General features: G+C 43.1%; 6 non-coding genes across 6 annotated transcripts; all 6 read right to left on the bottom strand.

The window, feature by feature from the left end:
* Positions 1-2024: 2024 nt before the first annotated feature.
* On the bottom strand, positions 2025-2096 carry trnac-gca (transfer RNA cysteine (anticodon GCA)). Its single transcript has one exon. It is a non-coding gene; the product is annotated as a tRNA-Cys (tRNA).
* Positions 2097-3646: 1550 nt separating this feature from the next.
* trnac-gca (transfer RNA cysteine (anticodon GCA)) lies at positions 3647-3718 on the bottom strand. Its single transcript has one exon. It is a non-coding gene; the product is annotated as a tRNA-Cys (tRNA).
* A 3140-nt stretch (positions 3719-6858) lies between these two features.
* trnac-gca (transfer RNA cysteine (anticodon GCA)) lies at positions 6859-6930 on the bottom strand. Its single transcript has one exon. It is a non-coding gene; the product is annotated as a tRNA-Cys (tRNA).
* A 1558-nt stretch (positions 6931-8488) lies between these two features.
* trnac-gca (transfer RNA cysteine (anticodon GCA)) lies at positions 8489-8560 on the bottom strand. Its single transcript has one exon. It is a non-coding gene; the product is annotated as a tRNA-Cys (tRNA).
* A 3140-nt stretch (positions 8561-11700) lies between these two features.
* trnac-gca (transfer RNA cysteine (anticodon GCA)) lies at positions 11701-11772 on the bottom strand. Its single transcript has one exon. It is a non-coding gene; the product is annotated as a tRNA-Cys (tRNA).
* A 1550-nt stretch (positions 11773-13322) lies between these two features.
* trnac-gca (transfer RNA cysteine (anticodon GCA)) lies at positions 13323-13394 on the bottom strand. Its single transcript has one exon. It is a non-coding gene; the product is annotated as a tRNA-Cys (tRNA).
* Between the last annotated feature and the right edge of the window lie 2500 nt (positions 13395-15894).

Raw genomic sequence — 15894 nt, 5'->3', positions numbered from 1 at the left:
TCTGCCCTTGTGTATATTCTGAAATATTTGGTGGAGCACATGCATTGGCTCAACAGAACTGTTACATCATACTTTATATGCTGTGTCGCTGCACACCTATCTATTTGTTTTAAATACTTCTCAAGGCAAGGATAAGATTTGACCTCATGCATTAGGCTCGAAGGCGAGCGTCTGATTGTCAGGCCTTTGCGCCACTGTTGTTTGCAGAGGATGTTGTCTTGATGTCTTAATCAACCACGCTCACTACGACGATGACAGAGTGTTACCAAGTGCAAAAAAGCTATAGCTAAAATCAAGTCAAGGAAAGGGGCGGAACTGTATCTTAAATGCCATCTTACACCCTCTTGAGACATTGGTATGAAGTTGAAAGGGCAGTCTGCGGAATGCCAACATTTCAGTTGGTCTTTTAACAAATACAAATTCTATTTATCTGCAGTCAAATGCTCTACCACTGAGCTATACCCCCTACCTGTCTGCAAATATGAGGGTGGCAAAGACACAATGACACAATCACACAGTGTTAGCTGAGCTTTAAGCTTGCACACTTATCTACCTTTTTATTAAGGGTTGATTGTAGTTTACCCTCCTCTGGTATTGACTGAGTTTGACCTCATGCCGTTTTTCTGTGCATTCCAAACTTTTATCTGCCCTATTGCAACCCATTCAAAAAAGGCTAAATACACAGTTTGAACGTGCATCTAAAGTAGAACGGTTCCGCTTGTTTTATTTGTCGTCTTGACATGAGTGGCTTTATTCTAGACCGGAGGAAACAGCCGATGCCAGCTGCGCTAGCTTTTGCACAACAGTTGTTTATTATCCTTCAGCCACGAAACTTGTGTAAGGCGCAGCTTGTTTACAGATGCCACAACAGTGTTCCGACAACTTCTGCTGCTGCAGAAACGTTACACTTTTACCCAATCAACATCTGATAGTCTGTGGACGTCACGTTTAGTCCCTGCTTTGCTCGACTTGGCCCAAGGGAGAAGAGGGTACTAAAAGTGTACCTGGTCTGAGGCGGTAGCACCAAATGGAAATGTGCTAAAGCAGGGCTGAATAGAGTTGAGCAAAGTAGGTGCTAATGGAAAAGGGGCACTAGTAATGCTTATAAATAGGTTTAGCATCATACAAATGCTATAGGTTGGGCGTTTACTGGGTATTCTCCTAAAGAAAAAGGATTTGTCAGATTTGTCAGATTTGTCAGACTTGTCAGATTTGTCAGTAGTTTTTGACTTATCTTGTGTCTGTGCGATAGACCTTACAGGCTCATCAAGGTTTCCATGTGGTGTGAGGCAAGCCTTTGAGGTCTTTTCAGATCACACAGCACATGCTGCTGCGGAGTTGAGAGAATGTGGGCATGGAAACCTTCAGGGGACTTCATTGTGTGTTGTACTTTCTGTGCCCCGTTTTTCCGCTCCTTCTCATTGATGATGGATGGGCATAGGCATATCTTTTGGATGCTTAGCGACAACGCTGAATGAGGACGTGTAAATTGCTGTAGATTGACTATTATGTGAAAAGCAAACGTAATCAGGAACTCTTCAACTGTCCTTTTGTTCAAAATATACAAGATGTACCTGTAGCCACCTCACCTCTGCCCTTGTGTATATTCTGAAATATTTGGTGGAGCACATGCATTGGCTCAACAGAACTGTTACATCATACTTTATATGCTGTGTCGCTGCACACCTATCTATTTGTTTTAAATACTTCTCAAGGCAAGGATAAGATTTGACCTCATGCATTAGGCTCGAAGGCGAGCGTCTGATTGTCAGGCCTTTGCGCCACTGTTGTTTGCAGAGGATGTTGTCTTGATGTCTTAATCAACCACGCTCACTACGACGATGACAGAGTGTTACCAAGTGCAAAAAAGCTATAGCTAAAATCAAGTCAAGGAAAGGGGCGGAACTGTATCTTAAATGCCATCTTACACCCTCTTGAGACATTGGTATGAAGTTGAAAGGGCAGTCTGCGGAATACCAACATTGCAGTTGGTCTTTTAACAAATACAAATTCTATTTAAGTAAAGGGAGAATCCGGATTTGAACCGGGGACCTCTTGATCTGCAGTCAAATGCTCTACCACTGAGCTATACCCCCTACCTGTCTGCAAATATGAGGGTGGCAAAGACACAATGACACAATCACACAGTGTTAGCTGAGCTTTAAGCTTGCACACTTATCTACCTTTTTATTAAGGGTTGATTGTAGTTTACCCTCCTCTGGTATTGACTGAGTTTGACCTCATGCCGTTTTTCTGTGCATTCCAAACTTTTATCTGCCCTATTGCAACCCATTCAAAAAAGGCTAAATACACAGTTTGAACGCGCATCTAAAGTAGAACGGTTCCGCTTGTTTTATTTGTCGTCTTGACATGAGTGGCTTTATTCTGGACCGGAGGAAACAGCCGATGCCAGCTGCGCTAGCTTTTGCACAACAGTTGTTTATTATCCTTCAGCCACGAAACTTGTGTAAGGCGCAGCTTGTTTACAGATGCCACAACAGTGTTCCGACAACTTCTGCTGCTGCAGAAACGTTACACTTTTACCCAATCAACATCTGATAGTCTGTGGACGTCATGTTTAGTCCCTGCTTTGCTCGACTTGGCCCAAGGGAGAAGAGGGTACTAAAAGTGTACCTGGTCTGAGGCGGTAGCACCAAATGGAAATGTGCTAAAGCAGGGCTGAATAGAGTTGAGCAAAGTAGGTGCTAATGGAAAAGGGGCACTAGTAATGCTTATAAATAGGTTTAGCATCATACAAATGCTATAGGTTGGGCGTTTACTGGGTATTCTCCTAAAGAAAAAGGATTTGTCAGATTTGTCAGATTTGTCAGACTTGTCAGATTTGTCAGTAGTTTTTGACTTATCTTGTGTCTGTGCGATAGACCTTACAGGCTCATCAAGGTTTCCATGTGGTGTGAGGCAAGCCTTTGAGGTCTTTTCAGATCACACAGCACATGCTGCTGCGGAGTTGAGAGAATGTGGGCATGGAAACCTTCAGGGGACTTCATTGTGTGTTGTACTTTCTGTGCCCCGTTTTTCCGCTCCTTCTCATTGATGATGGATGGGCATAGGCATATCTTTTGGATGCTTAGCGACAACGCTGAATGAGGACGTGTAAATTGCTGTAGATTGACTATTATGTGAAAAGCAAACGTAATCAGGAACTCTTCAACTGTCCTTTTGTTCAAAATATACAAGATGTACCTGTAGCCACCTCACTTGTGTATATTCTGAAATATTTGGTGGAGCACATGCATTGGCTCAACAGAACTGTTACATCATACTTTATATGCTGTGTCGCTGCACACCTATCTATTTGTTTTAAATACTTCTCAAGGCAAGGATAAGATTTGACCTCATGCATTAGGCTCGAAGGCGAGCGCCTGATGGTCAGGCCTTTGCGCCACTGTTGTTTGCAGAGAATGTTGTCTTGATGTCTTAATCAACCACGCTCACTACGACGATGACAGAGGGTTACCAAGTGCAAAAAAGCTATAGCTAAAATCAACTCAAGGAAAGGGGCGGAACTGTATCTTAAATGCCATCTTACACCCTCTTGAGACATTGGTATGAAGTTGAAAGGGCAGTCTGCGGAATGCCAACATTGCAGTTGGTCTTTTAACAAATACAAATTCTATTTAAGTAAAGTGAGCATCCGGATTTGAACCGGGGACCTCTTGATCTGCAGTCAAATGCTCTACCACTGAGCTATACCCCCTACCTGTCTGCAAATATGAGGGTGGCAAAGACACAATGACACAATCACACAGTGTTAGCTGAGCTTTAAGCTTGCACACTTATCTACCTTTTTATTAAGGGTTGATTGTAGTTTACCCTCCTCTGGTATTGACTGAGTTTGACCTCATGCCGTTTTTCTGTGCATTCCAAACTTTTATCTGCCCTATTGCAACCCATTCAAAAAAGGCTAAATACACAGTTTGAACGCGCATCTAAAGTAGAACGGTTCCGCTTGTTTTATTTGTCGTCTTGACATGAGTGGCTTTATTCTAGACCGGAGGAAACAGCCGATGCCAGCTGCGCTAGCTTTTGCACAACAGTTGTTTATTATCCTTCAGCCACGAAACTTGTGTAAGGCGCAGCTTGTTTACAGATGCCACAACAGTGTTCCGACAACTTCTGCTGCTGCAGAAACGTTACACTTTTACCCAATCAACATCTGATAGTCTGTGGACGTCACGTTTAGTCCCTGCTTTGCTCGACTTGGCCCAAGGGAGAAGAGGGTACTAAAAGTGTACCTGGTCTGAGGCGGTAGCACCAAATGGAAATGTGCTAAAGCAGGGCTGAATAGAGTTGAGCAAAGTAGGTGCTAATGGAAAAGGGGCACTAGTAATGCTTATAAATAGGTTTAGCATCATACAAATGCTATAGGTTGGGCGTTTACTGGGTATTCTCCTAAAGAAAAAGGATTTGTCAGATTTGTCAGATTTGTCAGACTTGTCAGATTTGTCAGTAGTTTTTGACTTATCTTGTGTCTGTGCGATAGACCTTACAGGCTCATCAAGGTTTCCATGTGGTGTGAGGCAAGCCTTTGAGGTCTTTTCAGATCACACAGCACATGCTGCTGCGGAGTTGAGAGAATGTGGGCATGGAAACCTTCAGGGGACTTCATTGTGTGTTGTACTTTCTGTGCCCCGTTTTTCCGCTCCTTCTCATTGATGATGGATGGGCATAGGCATATCTTTTGGATGCTTAGCGACAACGCTGAATGAGGACGTGTAAATTGCTGTAGATTGACTATTATGTGAAAAGCAAACGTAATCAGGAACTCTTCAACTGTCCTTTTGTTCAAAATATACAAGATGTACCTGTAGCCACCTCACCTCTGCCCTTGTGTATATTCTGAAATATTTGGTGGAGCACATGCATTGGCTCAACAGAACTGTTACATCATACTTTATATGCTGTGTCGCTGCACACCTATCTATTTGTTTTAAATACTTCTCAAGGCAAGGATAAGATTTGACCTCATGCATTAGGCTCGAAGGCGAGCGTCTGATTGTCAGGCCTTTGCGCCACTGTTGTTTGCAGAGGATGTTGTCTTGATGTCTTAATCAACCACGCTCACTACGACGATGACAGAGTGTTACCAAGTGCAAAAAAGCTATAGCTAAAATCAAGTCAAGGAAAGGGGCGGAACTGTATCTTAAATGCCATCTTACACCCTCTTGAGACATTGGTATGAAGTTGAAAGGGCAGTCTGCGGAATGCCAACATTTCAGTTGGTCTTTTAACAAATACAAATTCTATTTATCTGCAGTCAAATGCTCTACCACTGAGCTATACCCCCTACCTGTCTGCAAATATGAGGGTGGCAAAGACACAATGACACAATCACACAGTGTTAGCTGAGCTTTAAGCTTGCACACTTATCTACCTTTTTATTAAGGGTTGATTGTAGTTTACCCTCCTCTGGTATTGACTGAGTTTGACCTCATGCCGTTTTTCTGTGCATTCCAAACTTTTATCTGCCCTATTGCAACCCATTCAAAAAAGGCTAAATACACAGTTTGAACGCGCATCTAAAGTAGAACGGTTCCGCTTGTTTTATTTGTCGTCTTGACATGAGTGGCTTTATTCTGGACCGGAGGAAACAGCCGATGCCAGCTGCGCTAGCTTTTGCACAACAGTTGTTTATTATCCTTCAGCCACGAAACTTGTGTAAGGCGCAGCTTGTTTACAGATGCCACAACAGTGTTCCGACAACTTCTGCTGCTGCAGAAACGTTACACTTTTACCCAATCAACATCTGATAGTCTGTGGACGTCACGTTTAGTCCCTGCTTTGCTCGACTTGGCCCAAGGGAGAAGAGGGTACTAAAAGTGTACCTGGTCTGAGGCGGTAGCACCAAATGGAAATGTGCTAAAGCAGGGCTGAATAGAGTTGAGCAAAGTAGGTGCTAATGGAAAAGGGGCACTAGTAATGCTTATAAATAGGTTTAGCATCATACAAATGCTATAGGTTGGGCGTTTACTGGGTATTCTCCTAAAGAAAAAGGATTTGTCAGATTTGTCAGATTTGTCAGACTTGTCAGATTTGTCAGTAGTTTTTGACTTATCTTGTGTCTGTGCGATAGACCTTACAGGCTCATCAAGGTTTCCATGTGGTGTGAGGCAAGCCTTTGAGGTCTTTTCAGATCACACAGCACATGCTGCTGCGGAGTTGAGAGAATGTGGGCATGGAAACCTTCAGGGGACTTCATTGTGTGTTGTACTTTCTGTGCCCCGTTTTTCCGCTCCTTCTCATTGATGATGGATGGGCATAGGCATATCTTTTGGATGCTTAGCGACAACGCTGAATGAGGACGTGTAAATTGCTGTAGATTGACTATTATGTGAAAAGCAAACGTAATCAGGAACTCTTCAACTGTCCTTTTGTTCAAAATATACAAGATGTACCTGTAGCCACCTCACTTGTGTATATTCTGAAATATTTGGTGGAGCACATGCATTGGCTCAACAGAACTGTTACATCATACTTTATATGCTGTGTCGCTGCACACCTATCTATTTGTTTTAAATACTTCTCAAGGCAAGGATAAGATTTGACCTCATGCATTAGGCTCGAAGGCGAGCGCCTGATGGTCAGGCCTTTGCGCCACTGTTGTTTGCAGAGAATGTTGTCTTGATGTCTTAATCAACCACGCTCACTACGACGATGACAGAGGGTTACCAAGTGCAAAAAAGCTATAGCTAAAATCAACTCAAGGAAAGGGGCGGAACTGTATCTTAAATGCCATCTTACACCCTCTTGAGACATTGGTATGAAGTTGAAAGGGCAGTCTGCGGAATGCCAACATTGCAGTTGGTCTTTTAACAAATACAAATTCTATTTAAGTAAAGTGAGCATCCGGATTTGAACCGGGGACCTCTTGATCTGCAGTCAAATGCTCTACCACTGAGCTATACCCCCTACCTGTCTGCAAATATGAGGGTGGCAAAGACACAATGACACAATCACACAGTGTTAGCTGAGCTTTAAGCTTGCACACTTATCTACCTTTTTATTAAGGGTTGATTGTAGTTTACCCTCCTCTGGTATTGACTGAGTTTGACCTCATGCCGTTTTTCTGTGCATTCCAAACTTTTATCTGCCCTATTGCAACCCATTCAAAAAAGGCTAAATACACAGTTTGAACGCGCATCTAAAGTAGAACGGTTCCGCTTGTTTTATTTGTCGTCTTGACATGAGTGGCTTTATTCTAGACCGGAGGAAACAGCCGATGCCAGCTGCGCTAGCTTTTGCACAACAGTTGTTTATTATCCTTCAGCCACGAAACTTGTGTAAGGCGCAGCTTGTTTACAGATGCCACAACAGTGTTCCGACAACTTCTGCTGCTGCAGAAACGTTACACTTTTACCCAATCAACATCTGATAGTCTGTGGACGTCACGTTTAGTCCCTGCTTTGCTCGACTTGGCCCAAGGGAGAAGAGGGTACTAAAAGTGTACCTGGTCTGAGGCGGTAGCACCAAATGGAAATGTGCTAAAGCAGGGCTGAATAGAGTTGAGCAAAGTAGGTGCTAATGGAAAAGGGGCACTAGTAATGCTTATAAATAGGTTTAGCATCATACAAATGCTATAGGTTGGGCGTTTACTGGGTATTCTCCTAAAGAAAAAGGATTTGTCAGATTTGTCAGATTTGTCAGACTTGTCAGATTTGTCAGTAGTTTTTGACTTATCTTGTGTCTGTGCGATAGACCTTACAGGCTCATCAAGGTTTCCATGTGGTGTGAGGCAAGCCTTTGAGGTCTTTTCAGATCACACAGCACATGCTGCTGCGGAGTTGAGAGAATGTGGGCATGGAAACCTTCAGGGGACTTCATTGTGTGTTGTACTTTCTGTGCCCCGTTTTTCCGCTCCTTCTCATTGATGATGGATGGGCATAGGCATATCTTTTGGATGCTTAGCGACAACGCTGAATGAGGACGTGTAAATTGCTGTAGATTGACTATTATGTGAAAAGCAAACGTAATCAGGAACTCTTCAACTGTCCTTTTGTTCAAAATATACAAGATGTACCTGTAGCCACCTCACCTCTGCCCTTGTGTATATTCTGAAATATTTGGTGGAGCACATGCATTGGCTCAACAGAACTGTTACATCATACTTTATATGCTGTGTCGCTGCACACCTATCTATTTGTTTTAAATACTTCTCAAGGCAAGGATAAGATTTGACCTCATGCATTAGGCTCGAAGGCGAGCGTCTGATTGTAAGGCCTTTGCGCCACTGTTGTTTGCAGAGGATGTTGTCTTGATGTCTTAATCAACCACGCTCACTACGACGATGACAGAGTGTTACCAAGTGCAAAAAAGCTATAGCTAAAATCAAGTCAAGGAAAGGGGCGGAACTGTATCTTAAATGCCATCTTACACCCTCTTGAGACATTGGTATGAAGTTGAAAGGGCAGTCTGCGGAATACCAACATTGCAGTTGGTCTTTTAACAAATACAAATTCTATTTAAGTAAAGGGAGCATCCGGATTTGAACCGGGGACCTCTTGATCTGCAGTCAAATGCTCTACCACTGAGCTATACCCCCTACCTGTCTGCAAATATGAGGGTGGCAAAGACACAATGACACAATCACACAGTGTTAGCTGAGCTTTAAGCTTGCACACTTATCTACCTTTTTATTAAGGGTTGATTGTAGTTTACCCTCCTCTGGTATTGAATGAGTTTGACCTCATGCCGTTTTTCTGTGCATTCCAAACTTTTATCTGCCCTATTGCAACCCATTCAAAAAAGGCTAAATACACAGTTTGAACGCGCATCTAAAGTAGAACGGTTCCGCTTGTTTTATTTGTCGTCTTGACATGAGTGGCTTTATTCTGGACCGGAGGAAACAGCCGATGCCAGCTGCGCTAGCTTTTGCACAACAGTTGTTTATTATCCTTCAGCCACGAAACTTGTGTAAGGCGCAGCTTGTTTACAGATGCCACAACAGTGTTCCGACAACTTCTGCTGCTGCAGAAACGTTACACTTTTACCCAATCAACATCTGATAGTCTGTGGACGTCACGTTTAGTCCCTGCTTTGCTCGACTTGGCCCAAGGGAGAAGAGGGTACTAAAAGTGTACCTGGTCTGAGGCGGTAGCACCAAATGGAAATGTGCTAAAGCAGGGCTGAATAGAGTTGAGCAAAGTAGGTGCTAATGGAAAAGGGGCACTAGTAATGCTTATAAATAGGTTTAGCATCATACAAATGCTATAGGTTGGGCGTTTACTGGGTATTCTCCTAAAGAAAAAGGATTTGTCAGATTTGTCAGATTTGTCAGACTTGTCAGATTTGTCAGTAGTTTTTGACTTATCTTGTGTCTGTGCGATAGACCTTACAGGCTCATCAAGGTTTCCATGTGGTGTGAGGCAAGCCTTTGAGGTCTTTTCAGATCACACAGCACATGCTGCTGCGGAGTTGAGAGAATGTGGGCATGGAAACCTTCAGGGGACTTCATTGTGTGTTGTACTTTCTGTGCCCCGTTTTTCCGCTCCTTCTCATTGATGATGGATGGGCATAGGCATATCTTTTGGATGCTTAGCGACAACGCTGAATGAGGACGTGTAAATTGCTGTAGATTGACTATTATGTGAAAAGCAAACGTAATCAGGAACTCTTCAACTGTCCTTTTGTTCAAAATATACAAGATGTACCTGTAGCCACCTCACCTCTGCCCTTGTGTATATTCTGAAATATTTGGTGGAGCACATGCATTGGCTCAACAGAACTGTTACATCATACTTTATATGCTGTGTCGCTGCACACCTATCTATTTGTTTTAAATACTTCTCAAGGCAAGGATAAGATTTGACCTCATGCATTAGGCTCGAAGGCGAGCGTCTGATTGTCAGGCCTTTGCGCCACTGTTGTTTGCAGAGGATGTTGTCTTGATGTCTTAATCAACCACGCTCACTACGACGATGACAGAGTGTTACCAAGTGCAAAAAAGCTATAGCTAAAATCAAGTCAAGGAAAGGGGCGGAACTGTATCTTAAATGCCATCTTACACCCTCTTGAGACATTGGTATGAAGTTGAAAGGGCAGTCTGCGGAATGCCAACATTTCAGTTGGTCTTTTAACAAATACAAATTCTATTTATCTGCAGTCAAATGCTCTACCACTGAGCTATACCCCCTACCTGTCTGCAAATATGAGGGTGGCAAAGACACAATGACACAATCACACAGTGTTAGCTGAGCTTTAAGCTTGCACACTTATCTACCTTTTTATTAAGGGTTGATTGTAGTTTACCCTCCTCTGGTATTGACTGAGTTTGACCTCATGCCGTTTTTCTGTGCATTCCAAACTTTTATCTGCCCTATTGCAACCCATTCAAAAAAGGCTAAATACACAGTTTGAACGCGCATCTAAAGTAGAACGGTTCCGCTTGTTTTATTTGTCGTCTTGACATGAGTGGCTTTATTCTGGACCGGAGGAAACAGCCGATGCCAGCTGCGCTAGCTTTTGCACAACAGTTGTTTATTATCCTTCAGCCACGAAACTTGTGTAAGGCGCAGCTTGTTTACAGATGCCACAACAGTGTTCCGACAACTTCTGCTGCTGCAGAAACGTTACACTTTTACCCAATCAACATCTGATAGTCTGTGGACGTCACGTTTAGTCCCTGCTTTGCTCGACTTGGCCCAAGGGAGAAGAGGGTACTAAAAGTGTACCTGGTCTGAGGCGGTAGCACCAAATGGAAATGTGCTAAAGCAGGGCTGAATAGAGTTGAGCAAAGTAGGTGCTAATGGAAAAGGGGCACTAGTAATGCTTATAAATAGGTTTAGCATCATACAAATGCTATAGGTTGGGCGTTTACTGGGTATTCTCCTAAAGAAAAAGGATTTGTCAGATTTGTCAGATTTGTCAGACTTGTCAGATTTGTCAGTAGTTTTTGACTTATCTTGTGTCTGTGCGATAGACCTTACAGGCTCATCAAGGTTTCCATGTGGTGTGAGGCAAGCCTTTGAGGTCTTTTCAGATCACACAGCACATGCTGCTGCGGAGTTGAGAGAATGTGGGCATGGAAACCTTCAGGGGACTTCATTGTGTGTTGTACTTTCTGTGCCCCGTTTTTCCGCTCCTTCTCATTGATGATGGATGGGCATAGGCATATCTTTTGGATGCTTAGCGACAACGCTGAATGAGGACGTGTAAATTGCTGTAGATTGACTATTATGTGAAAAGCAAACGTAATCAGGAACTCTTCAACTGTCCTTTTGTTCAAAATATACAAGATGTACCTGTAGCCACCTCACTTGTGTATATTCTGAAATATTTGGTGGAGCACATGCATTGGCTCAACAGAACTGTTACATCATACTTTATATGCTGTGTCGCTGCACACCTATCTATTTGTTTTAAATACTTCTCAAGGCAAGGATAAGATTTGACCTCATGCATTAGGCTCGAAGGCGAGCGCCTGATGGTCAGGCCTTTGCGCCACTGTTGTTTGCAGAGAATGTTGTCTTGATGTCTTAATCAACCACGCTCACTACGACGATGACAGAGGGTTACCAAGTGCAAAAAAGCTATAGCTAAAATCAACTCAAGGAAAGGGGCGGAACTGTATCTTAAATGCCATCTTACACCCTCTTGAGACATTGGTATGAAGTTGAAAGGGCAGTCTGCGGAATGCCAACATTGCAGTTGGTCTTTTAACAAATACAAATTCTATTTAAGTAAAGTGAGCATCCGGATTTGAACCGGGGACCTCTTGATCTGCAGTCAAATGCTCTACCACTGAGCTATACCCCCTACCTGTCTGCAAATATGAGGGTGGCAAAGACACAATGACACAATCACACAGTGTTAGCTGAGCTTTAAGCTTGCACACTTATCTACCTTTTTATTAAGGGTTGATTGTAGTTTACCCTCCTCTGGTATTGACTGAGTTTGACCTCATGCCGTTTTTCTGTGCATTCCAAACTTTTATCTGCCCTATTGCAACCCATTCAAAAAAGGCTAAATACACAGTTTGAACGCGCATCTAAAGTAGAACGGTTCCGCTTGTTTTATTTGTCGTCTTGACATGAGTGGCTTTATTCTAGACCGGAGGAAACAGCCGATGCCAGCTGCGCTAGCTTTTGCACAACAGTTGTTTATTATCCTTCAGCCACGAAACTTGTGTAAGGCGCAGCTTGTTTACAGATGCCACAACAGTGTTCCGACAACTTCTGCTGCTGCAGAAACGTTACACTTTTACCCAATCAACATCTGATAGTCTGTGGACGTCACGTTTAGTCCCTGCTTTGCTCGACTTGGCCCAAGGGAGAAGAGGGTACTAAAAGTGTACCTGGTCTGAGGCGGTAGCACCAAATGGAAATGTGCTAAAGCAGGGCTGAATAGAGTTGAGCAAAGTAGGTGCTAATGGAAAAGGGGCACTAGTAATGCTTATAAATAGGTTTAGCATCATACAAATGCTATAGGTTGGGCGTTTACTGGGTATTCTCCTAAAGAAAAAGGATTTGTCAGATTTGTCAGATTTGTCAGACTTGTCAGATTTGTCAGTAGTTTTTGACTTATCTTGTGTCTGTGCGATAGACCTTACAGGCTCATCAAGGTTTCCATGTGGTGTGAGGCAAGCCTTTGAGGTCTTTTCAGATCACACAGCACATGCTGCTGCGGAGTTGAGAGAATGTGGGCATGGAAACCTTCAGGGGACTTCATTGTGTGTTGTACTTTCTGTGCCCCGTTTTTCCGCTCCTTCTCATTGATGATGGATGGGCATAGGCATATCTTTTGGATGCTTAGCGACAACGCTGAATGAGGACGTGTAAATTGCTGTAGATTGACTATTATGTGAAAAGCAAACGTAATCAGGAACTCTTCAACTGTCCTTTTGTTCAAAATATACAAGATGTACCTGTAGCCACCTCACTTGTGTATATTCTGAAATATTTGGTGGAGCACATGCATTGGCTCAACAGAACTGTTACATCATACTTTATATGCTGTGTCGCTGCACACCTATCTATTTGTTTTAAATACTTCTCAAGGCAAGGATAAGATTTGACCTCATGCATTAGGCTCGAAGGCGAGCGCCTGATGGTCAGGCCTTTGCGCCACTGTTGTTTGCAGAGAATGTTGTCTTGATGTCTTAATCAACCACGCTCACTACGACGATGACAGAGGGTTACCAAGTGCAAAAAAGCTATAGCTAAAATCAACTCAAGGAAAGGGGCAGAACTGTATCTTAAATGCCATCTTACACCCTCTTGAGACATTGGTATGAAGTTGAAAGGGCAGTCTGCGGAATGCCAACATTGCAGTTGGTCTTTTAACAAATACAAATTCTATTTAAGTAAAGTGAGCATCCGGATTTGAACCGGGGACCTCTTGATCTGCAGTCAAATGCTCTACCACTGAGCTATACCCCCTACCTGTCTGCAAATATGAGGGTGGCAAAGACACAATGACACAATCACACAGTGTTAGCTGAGCTTTAAGCTTGCACACTTATCTACCTTTTTATTAAGGGTTGATTGTAGTTTACCCTCCTCTGGTATTGACTGAGTTTGACCTCATGCCGTTTTTCTGTGCATTCCAAACTTTTATCTGCCCTATTGCAACCCATTCAAAAAAGGCTAAATACACAGTTTGAACGCGCATCTAAAGTAGAACGGTTCCGCTTGTTTTATTTGTCGTCTTGACATGAGTGGCTTTATTCTAGACCGGAGGAAACAGCCGATGCCAGCTGCGCTAGCTTTTGCACAACAGTTGTTTATTATCCTTCAGCCACGAAACTTGTGTAAGGCGCAGCTTGTTTACAGATGCCACAACAGTGTTCCGACAACTTCTGCTGCTGCAGAAACGTTACACTTTTACCCAATCAACATCTGATAGTCTGTGGACGTCACGTTTAGTCCCTGCTTTGCTCGACTTGGCCCAAGGGAGAAGAGGGTACTAAAAGTGTACCTGGTCTGAGGCGGTAGCACCAAATGGAAATGTGCTAAAGCAGGGCTGAATAGAGTTGAGCAAAGTAGGTGCTAATGGAAAAGGGGCACTAGTAATGCTTATAAATAGGTTTAGCATCATACAAATGCTATAGGTTGGGCGTTTACTGGGTATTCTCCTAAAGAAAAAGGATTTGTCAGATTTGTCAGATTTGTCAGACTTGTCAGATTTGTCAGTAGTTTTTGACTTATCTTGTGTCTGTGCGATAGACCTTACAGGCTCATCAAGGTTTCCATGTGGTGTGAGGCAAGCCTTTGAGGTCTTTTCAGATCACACAGCACATGCTGCTGCGGAGTTGAGAGAATGTGGGCATGGAAACCTTCAGGGGACTTCATTGTGTGTTGTACTTTCTGTGCCCCGTTTTTCCGCTCCTTCTCATTGATGATGGATGGGCATAGGCATATCTTTTGGATGCTTAGCGACAACGCTGAATGAGGACGTGTAAATTGCTGTAGATTGACTATTATGTGAAAAGCAAACGTAATCAGGAACTCTTCAACTGTCCTTTTGTTCAAAATATACAAGATGTACCTGTAGCCACCTCACCTCTGCCCTTGTGTATATTCTGAAATATTTGGTGGAGCACATGCATTGGCTCAACAGAACTGTTACATCATACTTTATATGCTGTGTCGCTGCACACCTATCTATTTGTTTTAAATACTTCTCAAGGCAAGGATAAGATTTGACCTCATGCATTAGGCTCGAAGGCGAGCGTCTGATTGTCAGGCCTTTGCGCCACTGTTGTTTGCAGAGGATGTTGTCTTGATGTCTTAATCAACCACGCTCACTACGACGATGACAGAGTGTTACCAAGTGCAAAAAAGCTATAGCTAAAATCAAGTCAAGGAAAGGGGCGGAACTGTATCTTAAATGCCATCTTACACCCTCTTGAGACATTGGTATGAAGTTGAAAGGGCAGTCTGCGGAATGCCAACATTTCAGTTGGTCTTTTAACAAATACAAATTCTATTTATCTGCAGTCAAATGCTCTACCACTGAGCTATACCCCCTACCTGTCTGCAAATATGAGGGTGGCAAAGACACAATGACACAATCACACAGTGTTAGCTGAGCTTTAAGCTTGCACACTTATCTACCTTTTTATTAAGGGTTGATTGTAGTTTACCCTCCTCTGGTATTGACTGAGTTTGACCTCATGCCGTTTTTCTGTGCATTCCAAACTTTTATCTGCCCTATTGCAACCCATTCAAAAAAGGCTAAATACACAGTTTGAACGCGCATCTAAAGTAGAACGGTTCCGCTTGTTTTATTTGTCGTCTTGACATGAGTGGCTTTATTCTGGACCGGAGGAAACAGCCGATGCCAGCTGCGCTAGCTTTTGCACAACAGTTGTTTATTATCCTTCAGCCACGAAACTTGTGTAAGGCGCAGCTTGTTTACAGATGCCACAACAGTGTTCCGACAACTTCTGCTGCTGCAGAAACGTTACACTTTTACCCAATCAACATCTGATAGTCTGTGGACGTCACGTTTAGTCCCTGCTTTGCTCGACTTGGCCCAAGGGAGAAGAGGGTACTAAAAGTGTACCTGGTCTGAGGCGGTAGCACCAAATGGAAATGTGCTAAAGCAGGGCTGAATAGAGTTGAGCAAAGTAGGTGCTAATGGAAAAGGGGCACTAGTAATGCTTATAAATAGGTTTAGCATCATACAAATGCTATAGGTTGGGCGTTTACTGGGTATTCTCCTAAAGAAAAAGGATTTGTCAGATTTGTCAGATTTGTCAGACTTGTCAGATTTGTCAGATTTGTCAGTAGTTTTTGACTTATCTTGTGTCTGTGCGATAGACCTTACAGGCTCATCAAGGTTTCCATGTGGTGTGAGGCAAGCCTTTGAGGTCTTTTCAGATCACACAGCACATGCTGCTGCGGAGTTGAGAGAATGTGGGCATGGAAACCTTCA

This window comes from Eucyclogobius newberryi, unplaced genomic scaffold, assembly GCF_026437365.1.
Source record: "Eucyclogobius newberryi isolate DKJ021-1_F unplaced genomic scaffold, fEucNew1.0.hap1 SCAF_6, whole genome shotgun sequence".
NCBI lineage: Eukaryota > Metazoa > Chordata > Actinopteri > Gobiiformes > Gobiidae > Eucyclogobius > Eucyclogobius newberryi.
This window is presented reverse-complemented; position numbering and strand designations above follow the sequence as displayed.